At 53.0% G+C, this 22,095-nt stretch overlaps 1 long non-coding RNA gene across 1 annotated transcript; it reads left to right on the top strand.

The window, feature by feature from the left end:
- Nucleotides 1–220: 220 nt before the first annotated feature.
- On the top strand, nucleotides 221–21,852 carry LOC147347838 (uncharacterized). Its single transcript, XR_015152605.1, has 4 exons — nucleotides 221–453; nucleotides 14,446–14,680; nucleotides 17,179–17,395; nucleotides 17,689–21,852. It is a non-coding gene; the product is annotated as an uncharacterized LOC147347838 (long non-coding RNA).
- Nucleotides 21,853–22,095: the final 243 nt, after the last annotated feature.

Below are 22,095 nucleotides of genomic sequence, written 5' to 3'. Positions count from 1 at the left end.
TCCTGCTACTGACTCTCAAATTGTTCACACACACAAAAAATAGAAGTATGCATATAACTGTCGGGAGGAGTTGTAAAGTAAATGTGGTCATTGTTAACAATGGAGAACTGGGTAAAGAATATGTGGGAATTCTCGATACTGTTCTTGCAGCTCGACGCTGGCGCGGCTCCTGGAACGTGGTCCTCAGGCTCCTCCCCACGGCATCCTCGCAACAGTGGGTGCTGCTTGGGTGGGGCTCGTGAGGTGCCAGCCGGCCACCAGCCTCTGGCCACAGTAAAACTGGGAGAAACAGCAGCAGCCTTGCGGACTGGATAACTCCTGGCCTTACAGAGCATGGCCCAGGGCTCCAGGGAGCTGGAGTCCTCTGCAGGGGTTCTGGGGAGTTTGTACACAGACAGCGCTGCTCTGGGAAGGACACAGAAATACATCCTGTGGGCGCAGAGGAAGGCTCAGGTCAGGGACAAAAGGAAACGGGGCTCGGGAAACGGATGCTGTTCCTCAGTCGGTCCCAGAGGCGCTGAGGTGGGAACCGGAAGGAACAGCAGGGAGGTTGGGGGGAGGTGGGGGGGCCGTGTGCACAGGGTGTGGGCCCGAGGTGGGGCGGGGGCCCGTCCGGGCCGGAGTCCCAGTGAGTGGGGTCCAGCGTTGCTGACTGCTCGGTGCTGTGCTCCGAAGGCAACGGAGTGTGTGCGTGCATCTGTGCTGTGTGTGTGTGTGTGTGTGTGTGTGACAGAGACCACCAGCAGTTGGGAATGGGGCCCATCTGGGTTCCTGCTGGTGCCAGGACTAGACCCGAGTTCCACGAGGTCATTATCCCCAGCTCTTGGCAGCCCAGATTAAAGAGCAGCCCAGCTGGGCAGCCAGGGCCCAAGGTCCCAGAGCCAGACGTCCCAGCGGGTGGCTTCTGCCCCTGACCGGCTCCATGATGGGTCAGGACAGGACTGGACGGTGGGGGCCCCTGTGAGACCCCGGGTCTGGACTGAGCGGAATGCCGACCACACGGAGGGAGGGAGGGAGGGAGGAAGCCACTCCGGCTGGATGGATGCAGCCCCTGCTGCCTCCCCAAGGGCCTGTTAGTGAAGGCAGAGGCCAGGTCTGGGCTAAACCTGAGTCTTCTGTGCGGCCTCCCAACAGGTTGGAGGGGGCCATGCCGGGGGGCGGAGGACGTCAGACTCTCTGTGGGTGATGGAGTGTGGACGTCCCGCACGCCCCGTGGCATCTGTCTGCACCAGCGTCCGCTCACTGCTGAGCAGCTGCGTCTGTCAGAGCAACGACGCGTGTGCAGGGAAGGAGCTGGGCCCTAAGTGTAACAACACGTGTGCAGGAACGGGGCTGGGCCCCAAGAACTGGCGGCGTCGCCCCAGGCTTTCCACCGGCAGATTCTGCGGTCCAAGGATGGGATCTTTGTGTAGCCGGAGAATGTGACTTTAGATCAAAGGGCGTAAAATACACTCCAGAGAAAAAGAAGGGACTCATCTTCCCATTCTTTACACGGTCAGCCCAACTGCAGGCTGCTGTGCCCTCTCCCCCTCAGCTTTGTCTGGAAATAACCTCCCAGAGTCAGGCTGCTGGGTGTGAAAGAGAAACAAAAGATGTAGTCCTTGAAAACTGGACACCCTGCACCTCCTGTGGTGCAGGATTCCAGAGGGCTTATCAGCTCCAGCTTGGTTGTATGTTATCTGGTACAACCCTGTGCAATTAGAAACAAAATAATCCAATTTAGCCAACATTAAGCAGCAGCTATGTAGTGGGCATGCTGCTACCTGCCAGGACTTTCAATATAACCAGGTCTCTGGTTTATTCATACACTTCTGATGGTGCTGGTGGTTGTCAGGGAGGAAGTTAGTATCAGAATTGCTTAAGGAACAACCTTGTAAGTAGTCACCAGGGTCTTTAAAAGAATAGGAATCTTTACATTGAACATTGACTTATTTTATAGAAAGATAAAAATAAAGTGTCTCTATTTTTATACTTTATACTCTTGAGACAAGTGTCTCTTTACCACAAAAGTGATTATTCTTCTTAGTGTAAGAGACTACAGAAAAATGAGTTATTGTTATTTAGTCACTCAGTCGCGTCTGACTCTGTGCGACCCCATGGACTGTAGCCCACCAGGCTCCTCTGTGCATGGGATTCTCCAGGCAAGAACACTGGAGTGGGCTGCCATGCCCTCCTCCAGGCCATCTTCCCCACCCGGGCACTGAACACGCGTCTCCTGCACTGGCAGACGGATTCTTTACCACCTGGGAAGCCCTACAGAGAAGCGAGTGGGCTGGGATTTTACACACGCACATAAGCGTACACTCACCCCCACGTCGATACTGCCCGTCTCCACTTGAGAACAGATCAGCTGTCTCTTCCGAGTGAAGACGAGGATATCGGGGTCCTCGTGCCCCTTCCATTTCCTCCCTGCTTCCTCTTCACCTTGTTGTGGTTCTACTGCTGCTTGAATGGAGTTTCCCCCAAGGTGTGTTCCTACCGTGGGCCCTGTGACTATGGGCCCTCTGAGACAGGGTCTTCGCAGGTGTGATCAGGTTAGAAAGAGGCCATACTGGTGACAGGGATCGCTGTCCTTACAGGGAGACGGACACTCTGACACAGACACACAGAGACTGAGGCTCAGTGGGACGGTTAAAGCCTTGGAACACCCTGAAAGCTGGGAGAGGGCCTGGAGCAGTTCCCCCTGCGAGCTCCCGGAAGGAGCCCACCCTGCCATCACCCTGGCTGTGGGCTTCAGCTTCCAGATCTGGGAGAGGAGACCTCTCTGCCACCCCCCGTTTGGGGTGCTTTGTTACAGCAGCCCCGGCCGACCCGTGCGGTCATGCACTGTCCAGCTTTATGTTAATCACAGTCTGCTTGGTGACAGTGGTCCCTGACGATGTGTGGCCTGCGCTTTATCTTTAAACAGACTCACTCTTCACTACCTGTGCCTTTGGTCACACATGCTCCCTTTCTCAGCGGTTACTTCCACTCAGCTTCGGACTCTTGGTGCGGTCTGGCCCTCCTCCCCACTCCCCGGCCCTTACCCTCCCCCTCTCTTCCCCCTCCCCGCTCCCTAGTCCAACCGGCTTCCCAGCTTCCTTCCCACCCTCCTCCCACGCGCCCTCCCCCCATCCCCACTGTGCTGGATGCTTGCTTGGCTGCTCACTCCTTTCTTTTCATCTGACACCTGCTTAAGGAGCTCCTTCCAAACACTCTGCTCTGAATGAGAGGTAACTTGACATGGCCCCTTCCGTCCTTGAGACCGGGCTGTTTTCTCTGCAAGCAGCTGAGAGTCTGTTTTGCTGGTGCCTTAGAGTACGGCCCTGGCGGAGGGAAGGACTTGGCCTGATCAGGGTTTACAGTCGCGCAATCTGGACTTTGTTTCATCAACCAGGACCTGCTCCGCCTCACAGCAGGTGCACCCACCTCCCGCAGGAAACGCTCCGGGATTCAGGGCCTTCCCCTCGGGCCCTCACCCACCGCCTCAGTCTGTTACCCATTCTCATAACTGATTCCACCCACTCAGTCAGGGAGAGAGACAGCCCCCATCTCAGCTGGGGGGACCCTCCCTGTGGCTTCTGGGCCTCGAAGACTGGCCGTGCCCTGGACTCTGTCCTGGAATCTTTCCCTGCCCTTGGTTTCCGGTTTTTAAATGCACTTTTTCGGGTTATATTCTTTCCTCCTTGGTGGCTGCTGGGAAATCCTATTTTTTTTTGCCAGTTTAAATTTTTTTTCCTTATTTGTATTGAAAATTGGGAAGGGAAATTCTGTAAGGCCATCTCATTTTAATAGTGAACTTATGTTAAACTGATGTTTGATATAATAGCAGCTAATACGATAATAATAGCAACGATGTTGATGGGGTACGTGGATGAAGACACCGTCACTCAGACTTCCAGTCCCCTCACCCTCACTCTAGGGGCATGGCAAAGAGGACAGGACCGCCAGGGATGGTTTTTGCTGGAGACGCAGTGGAGTAGGAGTCTCTGGGGAAGCAGAACCAATAGGGTCTACAGATCTATTTGTCAATGTCTATGTTGTTGCTGGTTCTCAGTCGCTAAGTCCTGTCCAACTCCTTGAGACCCCATGGACTGCAGCACGCCAGGCCTCCCTGTCCATCACCAACTCCCGGAGTTCACTCAAACTCATGTCCATTGAGTCGGTGATGCCATCCAGCCATCTCATCCTCTGTCGTCCCCTTCTCCTCCTGCCCTCGGTCTTTCTCAGCATCAGGGTCTTTTCCAATGAGTCGACTCTTCGCATGAGGTGACCAGAGTATTAGAGTTTCGGCTTCAACATCTATATCTATGTCTGTATCTTTATACAATCTACACCTGTATCTATTTTCTCCATACCTCTTTCTCTATCTCCCTCCCTCCTTCCCTCTTTCTTTTCTTCCTTCCTTTCTTTCTCTTTCCTTCCTTCTTTTGTTCTATCATCTATAGAGTGATCTATTATGAAAAAAAATAGCTCATCTGATGATGGAGACGGAGAAGCGCTATAAACTCAAAGGCCTAAGAATGGGAGATACAAGTGCTGTGAGTCCCGTTCCAAGTCCCAGCACAGGAGACGGTGCGCGTCCCAGCTCAACAGTCGGCAGAGAGGGGGAGAACGCCCCTTCCTCCTCCTCCCACCCCGTTTTTCTCTTCAGGCCTCCAAAGGTTCGGATGAGGCCCCCCCACGCTGGGAGGACTACCTTCTCCACTCAGTTTATGGATTCAAATGCCAGCCTCTTCTGGAGACACCTTCACAGAAACACTGAGAATAACATTTAACCAGATACCGGGGCGACTTGCGATCAGATGAACCATCATAGCCAGTATTCAGCATAATAGCCAAGAATTTAGATCCTGGACTCAGACACAGGTTTGAATTTTCCTACTATTTACACGCTGTGTGGCCTCCTCTCGGCTCCCCTGACCTCTCTGTGCCATGGTTTCCTCATCTATAAGATGGAAATGAAAGGAGAACCGGCTGTGAGGCTGACAGGTGATTGCGAGTGAAAGCCACAAGCTTTAAGACAGGAGTTTTAGAATGCTTAAGCTGGAAGGTAACTCAGAGTCAGTCTGCTCCTTTCTTATGTAAATATTGCATGGAATGAGACTGGAACTCGAAAAGTCTCAGCTTGCCTGCCTCCAGGGAGAGGGCAGGGGAACGGCGTTCGCCCTGACGGCCAGAATGAGAGTTATGAGATTACAGATCTCGCCATGTGCAGGAGCCTTTGTGAGACAGAGAGCCGGGCCAGTCCACTGGCTCGGTGATCGGGGCCTGCCATGCTGCCTCGGGCCACGTCTACAGCAGGCTCTGAGGTCACCGGGTTTTTCTACTTGTGTAAACTGTTTTGTTTATGCTGATGAAGTTGTCTTCACGTGTCCCCATTTTACTGTAAGTTTTATCTTTTGCTCATACTACATATGGCCTTTGACCTACAGAACAGCACAGGGAACTCTGTTGAATATTTTGTGGCAGTCTGTCTGGGAGGGAGTCTGGGAGGAAATGGATACATGTACATGTATGGCTGAGTCCCCTCATTGTTTACCTGAAACTATCACAGCATTGATAATCGGCTGTGCGTGCAATGCTTGCGTGCTCAGTCATGTCCGACTCTGGTATATCCCAATACAAAATAAAGTTTAAAAACAACTGGAATCATCTAGGCCAGCACTGTCCAATAAAAATAATCAGCTATAACTGTACTTTTAAATCTTCTAGCAGCAATATTTTTAAAAACATAAAAGAAACAGATTAACTTAAATAAATAAATAAATATGACCTTCGCTGGGAGGAATTTTTTTTAAAAGCGGTTCGGTGAGTGCTGGGAGCTCAGCCATCATCCGTCAGGGCATCTATACTCGCCGTGATTTATTCATCACAGCAAACCTCTGAGCCCAGAGCCCTCACCTGACATCCCTCCATCGTACCCTTACGTGGCCTGATGACACAGCAGAAAGTGGGTTGTCCTCCTCTTTGGCCCGGCCATGGGGAAACCGAGGCACAAACATGGCCAACGTCCACCCAAGGACTGCATGTTCCAACAGCTGGGCGGCAGATGGCCCTCCTGGGATGGGAAGGTCTCGGCCGTCACGCCCCCCTGTGGGCTGCACAGCCTGTGCTCCGTGCTTAGGTGTGTGCTCAGTCGCGTCTGACTCTCTGTGACCCTGTGGACTGTAGCCCTCCAGGCTCCTCTGCCCATGGGATTCCCCAGGCAAGGATCCTGGAGTAGGTTGCTTTTTCCTTCTCCAGGGGATCTTCCCGACCCAGGGAAGATGGTGGGCACCCACCCAAAGCCAGGGGAGCAGGAACCCTCAGGCAGGGAATAGGCTGTTTGACAACGTGGTTTGAACGTCTCTCATTTTAATATGGCGTTTTCTTTTTTCCTTTTTTAATTTTTTTAAATTTTATTTTATTTTTAAACTTTACAATATTGTATTAGTTTTGCCAAATATCGAAATGAATCCGCCACAGGTATACCTGTGTTCCCCATCCTGAACCCTCCTCCCTCCTCCCTCCCCATACCCTCCCTCTGGGTCGTCCCAGTGCACCAGCCCCAAGCATCCAGTATCATGCATCGAACCTGGACTGGCGACTCGTTTCATACATGATATTATACATGTTTCAATGCCATTCTCCCAAATCTCCCCACCCTCTCCCTCTCCCACAGAGTCCATAAGACTGATAATACTGCGTTTTCTAAGGAAATAGCTTTGTGGCTTTTAACTCCGGCCCTCTCCTCCTGGCCACGCCCTCCGCCAACCACACCCACCGGCCACACCCACCGGCCTCGTCCCCACTGGTCTACCAGGAGAGCTGCCTCTCTGGCCCCGCCCCCCACACTCCCCCGCGCCCCGCCCCCGCGTTCCCTCCCGAACGTGCGGGTGTGCAGTCAACACTTGCAGAACTGACCTGGATCAGTGAATTAATTCGTATTCAGAGGATGATGGTTTCATAGCACTGCCAATATTCCAAGTAAATTTCAAAGGCAATTCTAAATGGAGATTTTTTTTTTGCCAGGGAAATTCACTGAAGGATGGCTGCTGTAGAGTCTTAACACCACGGTGGTTTGTCTTGCAAGCGTATCTGAGTCCCAGGTCTCTGTCCTCCAAGGACGCCTCTGTTTGGGCTGCTTCTATCACTGTCTGTCCACAGGTTGTCCCTGGTGGAAGGCCACCAGCCGAGTTACACAGGGATGATGGAAGGTCTGACTTCTGCCAAAACTGTCCTGTGTCTTTATGAAAAGTGCTGGACTTGACAAGCATCCCTGGTGGCTCAGACGGTGAAGAATCTGCCTGCGATGCAGGAGACCTGGGTTTGAGCCTTGGGTAAGGGTGATACCCTAGAGAAGGGAACGGCAACCCCCTCCATTATTCTTGCCTGGGAAATCCCATGGACAGAGGAGCCCCGAGGGCTACAGTCCCTGGGGTCACAAAGAGAGCTACAGTCCGAAGAGTCTGGCGGGTGTGGTGAGGAGTGTCTGTTATTGCAGGATGCTGAGTTCCCACTGGGACTCCGGAGCCCACGGTCCTCGGTAGCTGTTGGTGAGACCAGCTGTGGCACACAGCCACCCCAGGACGTGGTGTGACCTCAGCCAACGCTGCTTTCTTTAGTGGTGGGCAGTTCCTGGAGGCGACCCAGGTGGGGGCTCTGTCTTCGGGGGATTCAGTTGAGAAAGGTTAGACTCTGAAGCCTGGGAATCAGTTCTTCCCATGGCACGACCTGAACGTCAGCCTGGCTCTGGAGCGGCCACAGGCTAGGAGCATTGAGAGGCAACTCATTTCATCTCCAATGTTTGCAGGCACAGGAGGCTGGCAGAGGCCCACAGACAGCCCTCTCGGCCTTGCATTCCTCTCCGTGGCCGTGAACTTGGTGGGGTTATGACCTTCTGCCCTGGCGGGCCCCAATTCTACCAGCAGTCAGCATTATTTGGTGATCTAAAATTTATAGTCTTCATTTTGTTTCAGTTCGCAGTAACTAGGCTTTGTACCAACTGCTCTGAACCCTCCTCGTTGTGAGACGCCTTATGGAGGCAGTTGGCTTATGGGAGGTGCGTTAACGCTCATTGTGCCCTGTTTGCCCTCTTCATAAGGTGCGTGTCTTACTGGCGGCCACCAGGGTTCCCATGGCTGCAACCCAGTCGGTCCCTCCGTGCAAATCTGGGAGGTGAGCTCAAGAACTATCCTGAAGTCTTTGGTCAGGCTCGCAGAGTAGCGCTGTTATTCTACCATTAACCCAACCTCACAGGTCACGGGGGCCCATGAGCATCTTAGAGGGGCCCGAAGCTGGTGACTGAGTGCCCTTTTTCTTTCTTAGAGGCACACAATCCGTCTGGGTTAGAATCCTGGCCCTGCCGTGGGACCGTCGGCAAGATAACGCACCTCTCTGTGCCTCGGGCTCCTCCCGTCTAACGGGAGCAGCAGTGGCTTCTAGCTCGGAAAGTTGAGACTAGCACACGGGGGGAATCCCACAGAGTTAGCTGCTGTTACCATCATCCCTGCTCCAGGGTGGGGAGCACACTAGCGTCAGGGCAGCTGGCTGCAGTATCAGCACCAGATCCAGACTAGAGCTCAGGGGTCGTGACAATCACCTTTTCTTTATTTTCAAAGTGAAGTGTTCACAGCTGTTGTAAAAAGGCAGGTTCCTGAGCACCCCTTGTCACCGTGGAGGCTGATACTTGTCAGACCCGGGAGACTGCTGGAGACACCCACTTTGGGTGCCCCAGGGCTCCAGAGCACCCGTGTCCTCCCCAGCCGCGGGGAAACTTGCTCTCACCACCTGGACCACAGGGTTGGCCTGCACGACTTCGTCCTAACCAGGAGTCTTGGTCCTCACTCCTTTGCGGTCCTTTTTCAAAGGCAGGAGCAGGAAGAATGCTCCTCATTCTCTCTACAGGGTGTATACAGACTTTTACAGTACAACCCTTCTCTGACCTCTTTGAGGAAATGTGTTGTTTTATATTTTTCTATGTCCCACCTTCTTCCTAACGTCTAAGCCTTGGCCTTGGAGCAGTATCTACGGAGGGCAGAGAACAATACCCAGGGGGGCACCTTGGTGTGTGATGTGTGAGTGTGTGCGTGTGTGTCCTCAGTCATGTCTGACTCTCTGCGGCCCCGTGGACTGTAGCCCACCAGGCTCCTCTGTCCATGGGGTTTCCCAGGCAAGAATACTGGAGTGGGTTGCTACTTCCTCATCCAGAGGATCTTCCCGACCCAGGGATTGAACCCACATTTCCTGTACTGACAGGCAGATTCTTTACCCGCTAAGCCATCAAGGAAGTCTTGGGGATTCCATAAATGTGCTGAATGAATAAAGGGTTCAGAGTGCTAGGTGAATGAATGAATGAATCAGTGAGGCAGTCAGACATAGGTGGAATCATCCCAAAGCCCCACCCAAAACGGCCAGGGGATGCCATGGTCCTCAGAGGTGTCCGTGAGGTTCCAGACAAGAGTGGGGAGCCCCCCATTCCAGAGGGTCCTCAGGACCCCACCTGAGGGTGTGCCAAGGGCCCCAGCCCTAGGGCAGCACTGAGGATGTGGCAAGCCTGGCGCTGGCGGGGTGCGGGCACTCAGGACTGCAAGGGCGCAGAAGGCAAGGTCCCGCAGCAGCTGGTCTCCCTTCCTCTCAGCAAGTGGCCTCTGGAACCCAAGGTCAGGGTGGGGCATGAAGCCTCCTCACTCGGACTTGCATAATTCCTGGGGAGCCCCAGAGTGGGCAGGGCACAGGCTCACAGCCCAAACCCAGGACAGGAGGTGGGGCAGCAGGGAGCCTGGGAGGCCCGCTTGTTCATTTTCATCCTTTACCCCAAATACCTTTTAAATAAGCTTTCTCCCCCATAAACAATTGCCAGGGGCAAAAAAGGGTAGAGCCAACACAGGAATCAGCTCAGTTCAGTCGCTCAATCGTGTCCAACTCTTTGTGACCCCATGGACGGCAGCACGCCAGGCCTCCCTGTCCATCACCAACTCCCGGAGTTTACCCAAACCCATGTCCATTGAGTTGGTGATGCCATCCAGCCATCTCATCCTCTGCGTCCCCTTCTCCTCCCGCCAGAAATACACTCCCCTGCTTTTTCTGCGGTTACCAGCTGCCAGTGAAGACGGCTGATAGATGGCAGGAAATGCCGCAGAAAACCGATGTTTCTTGTGCAAAAGGAACTTTCAAAGAAACTTTTAAACTTTCAAAGTAAGGAGACATTAAAGTTTAAGAATAAAGAGAGGAAAACGGAAACTTCAGTCTCTCGTCTAACTGATCAATGAGAAAAAAGCTGGAAACTGGACTTTGGTTGGTGATCACAGGCCGGTGGAAGGGCGCACTGGTGAGGCCTCAGGAAGTGTGCAAGGAGGGAAGCGTGTGAGCCCGCCTACCCAAGCCTCCGTCAGGGGTTTTTTTACGGCTCTCCGGATCTGAACAGTGATTTTAAGAGTATATGGTGTACAATTGCTATTTTCACAACGAGTAACCATGTACAGAGCATGGAACTCTGCTCAATGCTATGCGGCAGCCTAGATGGGAGGGGAATCTGGGGGAGATTGGATATACGCATACATGTTTGAGTTCTTTCACTGTTCACCTGAACATATCACAGCGTTAATCGGATATGTTGTTATTCAGTCGCTAAGTCGTGTCCAGCTCTCTGTGGCCCCGTGGACTACAGCCGCCAGGCTCCCCATCCCGCACAGTCTCCTAGGAGTTTGCTCAAATTCATGTCCGTTAAGTTGCTAATGCCGTCTAACCCTCTATCTTCAATATAAAATAAAACGATTTTTAAAAAAGAGAACAAGGTATTCAAAGTAGGGAGGAAAACAGCCCTCAGCCCACACGCCCTCGGGCCTTTGTTCCCTGGGACCTGGCCTGCTGGCCGGAGGGAAAGGCCTGGGCATCATACTGCAACTCGGCGGCGCTGAGAAAATTAGGTTCTTGGCTTTATCTACATCTAATTCGGTCTTCCTTCTGAGCCCTGCCCACTGGTTATCAGGGGAAACATTTTTAATTATGCTATATTTTTTAATTAAAAAGTGTAAATTCATGTCCACTGTGATTCAGATTTTGACCTAAAATGTAAACAATTTCTTGGGATAATTCTCCTTTTCTGGGCAAACACGCCCAGACACTGGCTGCCTCCCCTCCCACTTCCTGCCTCTCCTCTTGTCTAACGGGTGGAAGGTGGGGGCACCAGCGATGCTGGCGTTGACCTGGCACTCCCAGACGTGTCATCTGCCGGGGGCCATCCCACGCCCCGCCTGTGGCTGCCCTCGGGGGACACTGTCGTGGGGTCAGGCTCGTCTGGTCTCCCGCTGGTGCCCGCCTGGCAGAGGAGCCCCGCCTGCGCCCAGGTCTGCAGACCCAGAGCTCTCTCTGCACCTGGGCTCTCAGCCATGCAGCTGGGCTCTGTGGTGGGTCATTGTACACGGCTGTGACCAGCCTGCGGCTGGCCTGGGGGGGTCTGGCCTACAGTGTCCATGGCCCTCTGACACTGGACCGCCCAGGGCCACCTCTGCCGTGCCCGGCTGTCCACGTGCAGATGTGGCCTCCCCGAGGTTGGCAGTGGCAGCTAGGCCCTGAGCGCTTTCCGGAGACTGAGAGGGCAGCAGGAGCCAAAGCCCACCATGCTCTGGGCTGCCGCCTGGACCCAAGGCCTGCCTTCCTCTCTGGGCCGAAGCCAAGATGGAGAAGGAGAAGTGAGACCTCTCTTCTGACCCCTGGGGTCCCCTCTCCCCTTGTCCCCCTCCCCTCCTACATCAGACCCGTCTCACCACTGAGCTCAAGGCGCGGCCCTCGTGGGTGGGAGAGCAGAGGTGCGTCTTCTGTGCCAGTGAGAGAACCCCGGGGGGAAGAGAACCATCGGAAAAGCCTCTCGCAGGCCAGTCCCCTGGCTGAGCCGTCCTGCCCTTGTAGGCAGGATCTGCAGGTCCAGCACGCCATCGCTTCCCTCCTGGGCTCCGGTCCCTCTCTCATCCCCTCCCCTCCCTGTCTCCACTCTGGCAGTCGGTGAGCATCCTGGGGAGGGGGCCACAGCTCGCAGGTGGTCCTCAGGGGTCAGCGCTGTGCATCGCCGAGGTGGACCCCGTCCAGTGGGCTCTCCGGTAGGGCTGCCAGCAGGAGGACCAAGGCCCTCGTACTCAGCGACGCTTGCTTCTTCAGCTGCTGGGTGTCAATTTGGGGGTGGGGGAGGGGAGGCGCCTCCGGGTAGCAGGGCCGGGCTGTGGGGCTGGGAGCGCCGACAATGCACACGCTGCACACGCATGTTGACGCGTACTTCTGTTTCGGGGGGACCTTTGTGTGCACCTCTCTGTCCGCTCCAAGCTCGATGCCCTGGCCGCCGTCGAGTGGCGGCTGAGGTGGAGACTAGGCTCTGAAAGCGCACGCAGAGAAACTGTCCACGGGAAGCCCCTGGAATGGCCCGTGGGCGCGGTGAGCAGAGCGCCGGCGCGGTGAGCCCCACACACGCCGCTCTCCTGTTGTCAGGCCTCGCGTCCGGGCACCCGCGCGGGTGCCGGGGAGGGCTGGCTCTCTGTGGGGCAGAGCTGTGAGAACCACACGCGCCTCCCAGCGGCCCCGCGGGTTTGGGGAGAGGCTCACACGGCCTAGGACGCCGCCGTGGCGCCCGACGTCCAAGGTCGGGGTGTCACAGGGCTGGCTTCTCCGAGGCCTCTGTGTCCTCCCACGGCCGTCCCTCTGGAGGTGGTGTCTGAACCTCCTCTTCTAAGGACACGAGTCAGAACGGGTTAAAAACCACCCTGACCTACTCATTGAACTTGAACTCTTAAAGGTTCTGTGTCCCATCACAGTGACATTCTGAGGTCCTGAGTGCTAGGACATCAGCATGGATTTTGGAAAAGGGGACAGAATATGAGTCTGCCAGGATTCGCTTTATGGCACAGTCTATAATCTCTTTTCTTCTCTTGGTCACGTCACCCTCAGCGCCCCATCCAGCGACTAAACCCAGGCCACCACAGTGACAGCCTGGAATCCTGACCAGTAGGTCACCAGGAGACTCGCCAAGTAGTTTCTGCAAACAGTCCATGGACATGTTTAAAAGATTTTGTTTTATACAAAAATAGTATATGTGTTAAATAAAGCCTGTTCTGTAATTCGAATACTCTAGTCATATTCTTTTTCTACTGGGTTTGTTAAATTTAAAAATATAAATTTTTAGGGCTCATTGTGAAGTTGTGAAAATGACCTTGAATTCCTAAATTGTTTTCTTTTTTTGCTTCAAGTATTTCCACACAATGTAGTCTGTGTGGAAATGTTGATGATTGCTGCAATTTGGTGATGATATCTTTCTCCAGTAAAATTCCTCAGAGCCTTATTTGATATCTTGACTTTAAAGGACTTTGGCCGTCTGTCATGGTTGGCACTTTCCTGGTAGACTCTCGCTCAGTCCCGTTTGCTTGTTTGTTGGTGGAGAAGCAGGTGGGATCTTGGCTCCCCGACCAGGATCAGACCTGCACCCCCTGCGCTGGAAGGTGACCTCTTAACCTCTGGACGGCCGGGGCCGCTCCTCCTGCTCGAGTCTATTTCCACCTTCCCTCTATAATTAGTTGCAGGAATGTGCCTTAGAAGTAGCATCTGGCTGATTTTTTGCTCTTTCACTTAATCTATTCTTTTCTTCTCAAATGTGAGACACGGCAAGGGGAATCATTCCATCCGTGCACACCCCACACTGTGATTAATGGTACGTTCAGTCTTCCTCCTGCCGCCTTATTTTATGCTTTATGTTCATTGTGACTTCTCGTCACTGCCTTTCTTTCGCCTTTCCTGCTTCTTCGTTGTTTGATCATTTTATGTCTTCTTTTCTCCTCCAGGAGTATGAAAAATCGCATCTAAATGTTATCCCAATAGTGGTTACCCTGAAATTATTACAAACATATTTTATCCTGCACTCTTCTATCAAAGTGAAGAATTGGACATTGTTCATAACCGCCAGCCTTTACATTGCCAAGAATTTGAATATGCATTCACTTCCCTCTCCCCCTTCTTATCACCTGGTTATTGTTAAGTACTCTGGGATTTTCTTCAGATGTCTCCTTCTCTTATTCGTTCCTTTAAAAATAGTTTAAGATTCATTAACTGTGAACATTACATGTGATGGTGAAGAGGGGCAATTGCGTTTGTTTCAACATGTGATGACTGGGAAGAAAGGGTTTTGGAGTGTGTGCTGCTCTTTATCCAGGAAGTACGTTTTAACGAACCCTCTAGCCATGCTGGCTTCCCTGATGGCTCAGCGGGTAAAATGTCCGCCTGAAATGCAAGAGACACGGGAGACTTGGGTTCAATTCCAAGGTTGGGAAGATTCCCTGGAGGAGGAAATGGCAACCCACTCCAGTGTTCTTGCCAGGAAATCCCATGGACAGACACGACTGAGAGACTCAGGCCGCTTAGTCGTGTGAGAAAAGCATCTGCTCATTAGGGGACTAAACCAAGTGCAGCTGCTTCGCGCTGATGCCAAGGGTTTGTTCCGTGCAGTAGGTACTTGTTCATCCGGATGAAGACTGGCCGTGGTGGAGCACTCTTTGTCTCGGGAGACGCGGACTTCCTCCTCCAGGCAGCTTGCTCAGGACTCGGTTCATGCGAGGGCTGGTTTCCTCTCCATCTCACGAGGAGGGAGTGACCGGGCCTGGCACAGAGCTGGTGTTCGGATCAGAGCTGTCCCAGCACGCGTCTTCTGGATGGAAAGCCCCGGTGATTAGGAAGAAGTCCTGTGAGTAATCCAGATCTTCCTCACTGGCCGGTGAGCACGGGGCACCGTGTTCGGGGTTGGCTGCGGATGACTCAGCAGGAAATAAACGTCTTTACTGTCAATCACCCTGTATTTTCAATAGTTGCCTTGCCCACTGTGCATATTTTCTCGCTCTGCAGCTGCTCTTTGTAAATGCAGTATCTAATCATTCTGTTTTAAAATTTTTATTTACTTATTTGTTTTTGGCTGTGCTGGGTCTTCGTAGCTGCGAGGCTTTTTCTGTAGTTGCGGGGAGCAGGGGCTACTCTGGAGTTGTGGTGCGCGAGCTTCTCACCGCGGTGGTGTCTCGTGTTGCGAAGCACGGGCTCCAGGGCGCACGGGCTTCAGCAGCTGTGGCTCCGGGCTGAGTTGTTCGGCTCCCGGGCTCTAGAGCTCGGGCTCAGTGGTTGTGGCCCACGGGCTTCGTTACCCCACAGCACGTGGGGTCTTCCTGGACCAGAGATCGAACCCACGTCTCCTGCATCGGTAGGCAGATTCTTAACCACTGCAACCACCAGGGAAGCCCCATCTGCAGTTTCTTTTAAAGTGCTTAATACTGAACTGCTCTCTGCGGCCGGTAGAGAGCTGCAGCCAGCTCCTCTCCCAGCCTCACCCGGTTGCTCTTGGCAACTGCCTCTACATGGCTCTTCCAATCCATGGCTCTTGAGTTAGGAATGGCCACTGAAAATCTCAGTGCAGATTCTGCTGGTAACACATGGCCTTCAGAAGCTAACATTTATAAGAATGTGTTTCTAACTAGGTAGTAGGCACCATCAGTCCAACAGAGCCAGCTCAGCGGTTCCACTGCGTCTCGGGTGGAGGTTGGCATGGTCAAGGTGGGGTCGTGCCCAGGCAGGCAGGCAGGGTGATCAAGTCAAGGCCTTGGCTTGTCTAGGGAGCACCCAGGGCAAGGCTGGCTTTACTAATACAGAGTAAGGTGGTTTCACCTTTCACACCTGCAGTCATCACTTCCTGGGATGCACTGTGGCCATTGTTAGAAATGAGCTGTGTCGCTCAGGACACGGTCCTCCTGGACTGTCAGACACCACCTCTAAGCTATGTACAGCGGAATTTTTCGTGCTGTGGCTTTTCTACCCTACATTTTGTTACCAAGCTTACTTCAGCTGACTTCCCCAATCCTCTGGAGGCACTTGGGACAAATTCTTACTGCCTGGGAACAGATGTGCGTGCAAATCCGCTCCCCTCTTGGCAACTCCTAGGACACCTGGCCACCCCCTCCCCCTCTCACCCCAACTCCGAGTTCCTGGAGGGCAGCGGGTGGGGGGAGTCCTGGATTTATTGCCAACGCTGCACCAGGATGAGTGTTTTCCTGGCATCCCAAGTTGGAGTGAGAGTAGCTTTTCTAAACAATGCTTAGAAAGGGCGATTTGGTTTTCTGCAATAATTAGTAATGTAGTCAGAGTGCAAAAGAGCATTTAGGAGGGGAGACGTGGCATGGCTGTCTTCTGAAACATAACCCAGGCGAGAAGAAGGACCTGGGAGAATGGGAAGGACTCTGCTTCCATCATAGTTGATAAAACCCAGTACTGTGCTTGCCAGAAACGGCATCATTTACTTCTCATAACACTACCGTTGTGTAACATGACTGATATGCCCACTTAACAGGGGAATGTGGGTCACAGAGAAAGTACGTAATTTCAAATGTCATCCAGTTGGTAAGGAGTGCAGTCGGGACCCCCACCCTGTCAGCAGGACTCCAGAGGCTGCGTCGCCATCGCCACTGGTATGTCCAGTCTGTTCTCCTGCACAAACCCCTCCATCAGCGTTAACTGGCCTAGAGAAGAAGACACATGCAAATTTCTAAACCCATCTCCTCTTCTTGGGTCTTAAGAAAGCTCATCTCCTCTTATTATGCTCTAACTACTATATTTTTGTGGGATCTAATATCCATGGTAGGCTTCCCTGGTGCCTCAGTGGTAAAGAATTCTCCTGCCAATGCAGAAGATGTGGATTTGATCCTTGTGTCAGGAAGATCCCCTGGAGAAGGAAATGGCAGCCCACTCCAGTTTTCTTGCCTGGAGAATCCCTTGGACAGAGGAGCCTGGTGGGCTACAATCCATGGGGCTGCACAGAGTTGGACACGACTTAACGACAGAACAACAGCAACAGTAACCTGATGCTGAAGTTTGCAGGCTTCTCCTGTTCCCTGAGGTGCGGTCTGCTTTATCCTCATCATTAAAAAGGTGTTATGCTGAATTCACAGTCCAACTGTCTGTGACCTTTCCCTGCTCAGCAGAATGCAGGTAATTGTATTCAGAGATGTTTCCCAGCCTTGAAGAAAGCTGGAGGCTGCTGGGCTCCAGGTGCTGCTGGAAAGCTAAAGGCCTCCTCTGTGGGAACACCAGGGGTGGCCCTTCGATTTTGGCTCTAGTGGTGAAAGCGGCCCCATTAGCCCAGCTCTGTGATCTGCAGACTCCAGTGAACCTGGCTTTTTCCCTCTTTTTCCCCACATGGAGCAGGTTAACAGATTCAGCTGCTATTCAGAGAAGTGGTGAGCATGTGTACGTACGTGTGTGTTTTATAAAACAAAACCTGAAGTCCAAAAAAGAAGCCAGTGGACACTCCTGTTCCTTAAAGGATGACAGCGGGGCTGGGGGTGCCTCTCTCCAGCCCACAGTCACGCAGCGGGGTTTGGACAAGACCAAGGCCCCCTGGACACACAGACACCCCGTCAGGGTGAGTGGCCCAAGACCAGGTGGGCGAGGCTGAGTAACGGAGGGTCCTCTTCCCTCCGGTTCTTCCCGGCATGTTTCCATTTCTAGTATCTAAGTTCCCGTCGTGCGTCATTTTTCTGGGACAGGCTCCAGGCTTATTTTATCTCTGCTTTTCAAGGATTTGCACACAGTGGCGGGGGGGGGGGGGGGGTCACCAGATAGCTGTCAAATGAATGAAAGTGAACTTTTGCTTTTTTTTTTTATCAAATAGCTTTGTGTACAGTGTGATGCTGAGGCAGGCTTCTGTCTCACCAGATCTTACTGCTGACGCCAGGCTATCAACAGACTTCTGTGGCTGAAGCCCTAGCGTCACCTCCCCAAGCATCAGATGGCAGCTGGACGGGCAGGTGTGGGGAGGACGGGTCACCAGGGCAGAGGAGACTGAGGACCCAGGGGCCGGCTGCTCTGCGTACACACGGCCCATCTGCCTGAGGGCGCTGCCAAGGCCACTGCGGCACACGTGGGAACCCCACTGGATTCTGAGGGCTGACGGTACAAGTGGAGGGCCTCACCCAGAGCCTGCCTGCCCTCGTTCTGGTTACAAACGTGGTCTTTCCTTTTCCCGAGACAGGTTAGGAGCTGTCGGTTGTGTGGGGCGGGGGTGACGCCGCCAGGCAGGCCGAGAAGGTGTCCTAACACCCCCGCGTCTCGATGGAAGAGCCACCGCGGGGACCACGGAACACTCCTAGTCTCAGCGCCCGTCTCCATCTGAGCTGCGGGCGGCTCATGGAAACCTACCGTTCTCTGCTGCTTAGAGCAGCCTCCAGGGATGTCAGAGCCTCCCTGATGGCTCAGCTGGTAAAGAATCTGCCTGCAATACAGGCGACACAGGAGACGTGAGTCCGGTCCCTGGGTCAGGAAGTTCCCCTAGAGGAGGAAATGGCAACCCACTCCAGTATTCCTGTCTGGAAAACTCCGTGGACAGAGGACCCTGGCAGGTTCCAGTCCAAAGGGTTGCAAAGAGTTGGACATGACTCAGCGACTGAGCCACCATGCATGTGTGGAGGACATCTGTATTAGGCCTTGAGCTGAATTCCTTGAGAAGGCAGCTTGACATGGTCCTCCTTGAGCAGGCTTTTTTTCTTTTTAATTAAGAGAAATCTCAATTGCTCAGAGTTAATAGCTTTAATGATTTGGGACGATTTGCAGTTTGTTCTCCATTTTATTTTCCATAGTCAATCTTTCCCTCGTTTTCATAACTGCTATTGTGACCGCATGTCCACTCTCATTCCCCGCTGAGGACAGGCAGAGGGCCAGATGTTGTTCTGTTTTTGAGCATGCGTTTGTAAATAGTTTTTGTTTAAAATCACAGTGTAACTCTATGTGTCGTGAAGGCAGGGCCAGAAAAGGATACCTCAAAATGTATTTGGAAAAAGAAACCCATGGGTCAGCCCTGGGGAAGGAGAATTATTAGTAGTCAGCGTTCTCTCTCTCTGAAAACAGTCTGGCCCACGGTTTCTCTTGAGGTTGCCATCAAGCCGTCAGCAAGACTGTATCGTCTGAAGGCTCCCCTGGGGCTGGAGAAGCTGCTCCCCAGGTCAGTCCCCGGGATGCGACGGGAGACACGACGATCTCAGATCCTCCCCATTCCTGATGATGTGGGGGTCTCCATGGGGTACCCTGCAGCTCCTTCCATGATGAGAGCGAGAGAGCAAGACAGAGCCGACACCTCTAGTACCCGGCCTCTGACTCACCATCACTTCTGCATCGTTGGTCACACGATGCAGACCAACCCCAGCCCAGAGTGGGAAGGACCACCCGGGCGTGCAGACACCCAGAGCAGCCTCAGGGAGGGTCACCTCCTTGGAGACTGGCGCCCATAACCCTCCTCTGAGGGGCCGAGTCATGCATGTCTTTTCACGGCCGTATTAGACATGGGGGTGGTTCGGTGGGAGGTATCCACAGAGGTCTGTGGATGGTAAAGAGATGCTGGGCACTCAGCAGAAGCTGGAATCAAAATACTCCTGAGGATAAGGCATAAGCAGAAATAGTTCCTAATGAGCATAATAAATGCTGCAGATTCTTTTTCCTGATTTTCAGTTGTTCTCATTCGTATTCATGAAGTTAGGCTTGAGCCCACATAGAATAGAATGAAGTGTCTGGGGAGGGTCTGGGCGGGCTCCAGCTGACTGTTTCCCGCCTGAGTACCGCAATAGACGTGGATTCTGCTCAAAACCCCGCAGAAAGATGAGGCACCATCGGAGAACGACCGCCCTCACGGTCACACCCCACACCGTGCAGATTGACACAGAGCCCTTGCCTTCTGTGTTCTCAGAAAGCTGAAGCAGAACTTCTTGGGGAAAATGGTAAACCTAACTTCAGCAGCCGTCTACTGAGAATCGGTGCATTTATAGATTTGAAGGGAAGTGTTTTCTCCTCTCCTAACTTCTTTGTTCTCCATGAGTTCTTAATTCCTGAGACCAGAAAAGAAGAAAAACCCAAAGTATTTTCACGGTCAGGTTGATATAAAAAACTCCCCATCATTTCCCCACTGTTTTCCAATTTATGGAAAAATAAAGCTGACATTAAAATAACAACAAGTACCATTTACGGTGTGTCTCTCACATGCCCGACACGGCGCTGGGACACGGACACACTTCTTCATTTCGTATCTCAGGGTGATGCAGACCCAAGAGTAAGGGATGTAAAGTAATTTGCCCAAGGTTGTAAGTGTACCATGCGGGGCTTAGGTCTCTTAACCACTGCCTTATCCATCATAGTCTACAAAATGTAAGTCTTCCTTCAGGAGAAAATGGCACTGAATTACAGAGCTTAATAAAACCTGATATGAGAAATGACTGACAGTTAGCTACTCAAGGATTGCTTTTGGTAAATGGAGTCTTACCATTTAATGTTTCAGGGAAGATGACCGCACACTGGCCTTTCTTCCACTTGAAATGTGTTTACCTCCCAGAACAAGCTTAAAAGATAAGTCTAAGCCACACAGATGCTTTTTTAAGAAAATCCTTGTCTCCTCTTGATAAGCCTGATGCTGGTGAGTTGAAATATCATAATAAACTAAGCCAATAAGACTAGCTGTCACCAGAATTTAGCTAACAAACCACGCTGGGTCAGGCAAGACGTGTTGCAAGTAAACTTCGTGGAGAAGGACCGACCAAGAAAAGCAGAAAAGGCACCCACGCGCGAGCCTCGTCCTCAGGCAGGAGCGGGCGGGTGCGCAGTACAGTCCTGCTGCTCCCACGGGGTTAGAGACGGCCCCCTGAGCAGCTTCGGGCTGCCTGCCTATTCATTCCTTTAACAGGTGCTTACTGGGGTTGCTGTGGTGAGAATTGAACAGACCGATACATTAGAAAACCCACAATTGTTCCTGGCACATAGCGCATTCGCAGTAAACATCCACGTTGCTTGTCCGTGTGGCTAAGTGCTTTTCATGGAGCCCGGGTGAGGGAGGCGCTGGGATCCCGTTTCACAGACGGTGCATTGAATTTGGACGGAATTCTGTTCCTAGACCAAGGTCACCGGGTAGCAGGTGGAAACAGAAGATCGGAATCTCGGGATTCTGACGCCAGAAGCCAAGTCCATTGTGGAGGCGACACCTGCCTCTCAAGGTGGGGCTGCAGCCCCGGGGCTAGTGTGGGCTGGGAGGGCGGGGGACGGGGGCTGGACCCAGGGGGCTTCCTCTGCTCCTCCCCGCCTTCCTTCAACACAGCCTGGGCACCTGCCGGGACCCAGGTCCTGCCTGGACGCTGGGGGTGATGGGCAGCCGGCAGACAGCACATGGCTCCCCTCGGGGGCTCACTGTCGATCCAGAGATGCACCTCACCCCCGGGTCGCAATGACTGAGGCACGAGGGCAGGGGCTTGACCCACTCTAAGCAGTTATGTCTGGAGGAGCAGAGTCAGAGCTGAAATCTTAGGAGGAGGAGGAGGAGGACAGAAAAGAAGCAGGGGGCACCGGCGAGAAGGGAGGCTGCAGGCCAGGCACTCCCAGGGCAGGGCCCGTGGCGGTCATGGTCCTTAGAGAACCCAGGGCGGCTGCAGTCCGAGGAGCCAGCAGGTGGGGATGGAGCTGAGAGAGGCCTGGAGCCGGCCAGTGGCCGTTTGGCTCGTGAGGACTTCACCCGCCACGTGACATGAGGAGGGACATTCGGGTTTGCAGCGTGGTCCGGCTGGGCCTGGAAGGTGGTTTGGGGGCAGCAACATGGAAGAGGAGACCGGCTCGGCCTCCAGCTCGCCACACATCCACCCTCGTCCCCTGCAGCCTCCCGCACCCAGGACTCATCCGTGGGTCTCTCGGATGCCAGCAGGAGTTCAGAGCGTATCCCTCACTCTGGTCAGCCCACCTGCTTTCTCTCTGCCCAGAGACCACCCCCTCCACCGACCGTCTTCCACCTCTTCTCTCAGCCTCCCTGCCTCTACTCGCAGCTGCTGCCCTTCTTGCGATAAAATCGTTACATGACACTGTCTCCCTGGCAATTCTTCTCCGCTAACGTCAGAATTAATTACCTAAATTTTATTTGCAAGGGGTCTCACATTTCATTTTAACATTTCTTGAATTAAAAGCATTCTAATAAATGATATTTAATATACCAAAGAAGTACTGCACATTAAAATGATTTAATTTCTTCACACAGGCCTTTTTTTCATAAGATGAAATTTTTATCTTTCATAAAATGAGAAAGGAAAGTGTCGCCGGGGAGAA

This window comes from Bos grunniens, chromosome 23, assembly GCF_055505025.1.
Source record: "Bos grunniens cultivar Pamir isolate PY7600 chromosome 23, Bosgru_T2T1.0, whole genome shotgun sequence".
Lineage (NCBI taxonomy): Eukaryota > Metazoa > Chordata > Mammalia > Artiodactyla > Bovidae > Bos > Bos grunniens.
The sequence above is the reverse complement of the archived record's forward strand: the minus strand, read 5'-3'. Positions and strand labels throughout refer to the sequence as shown.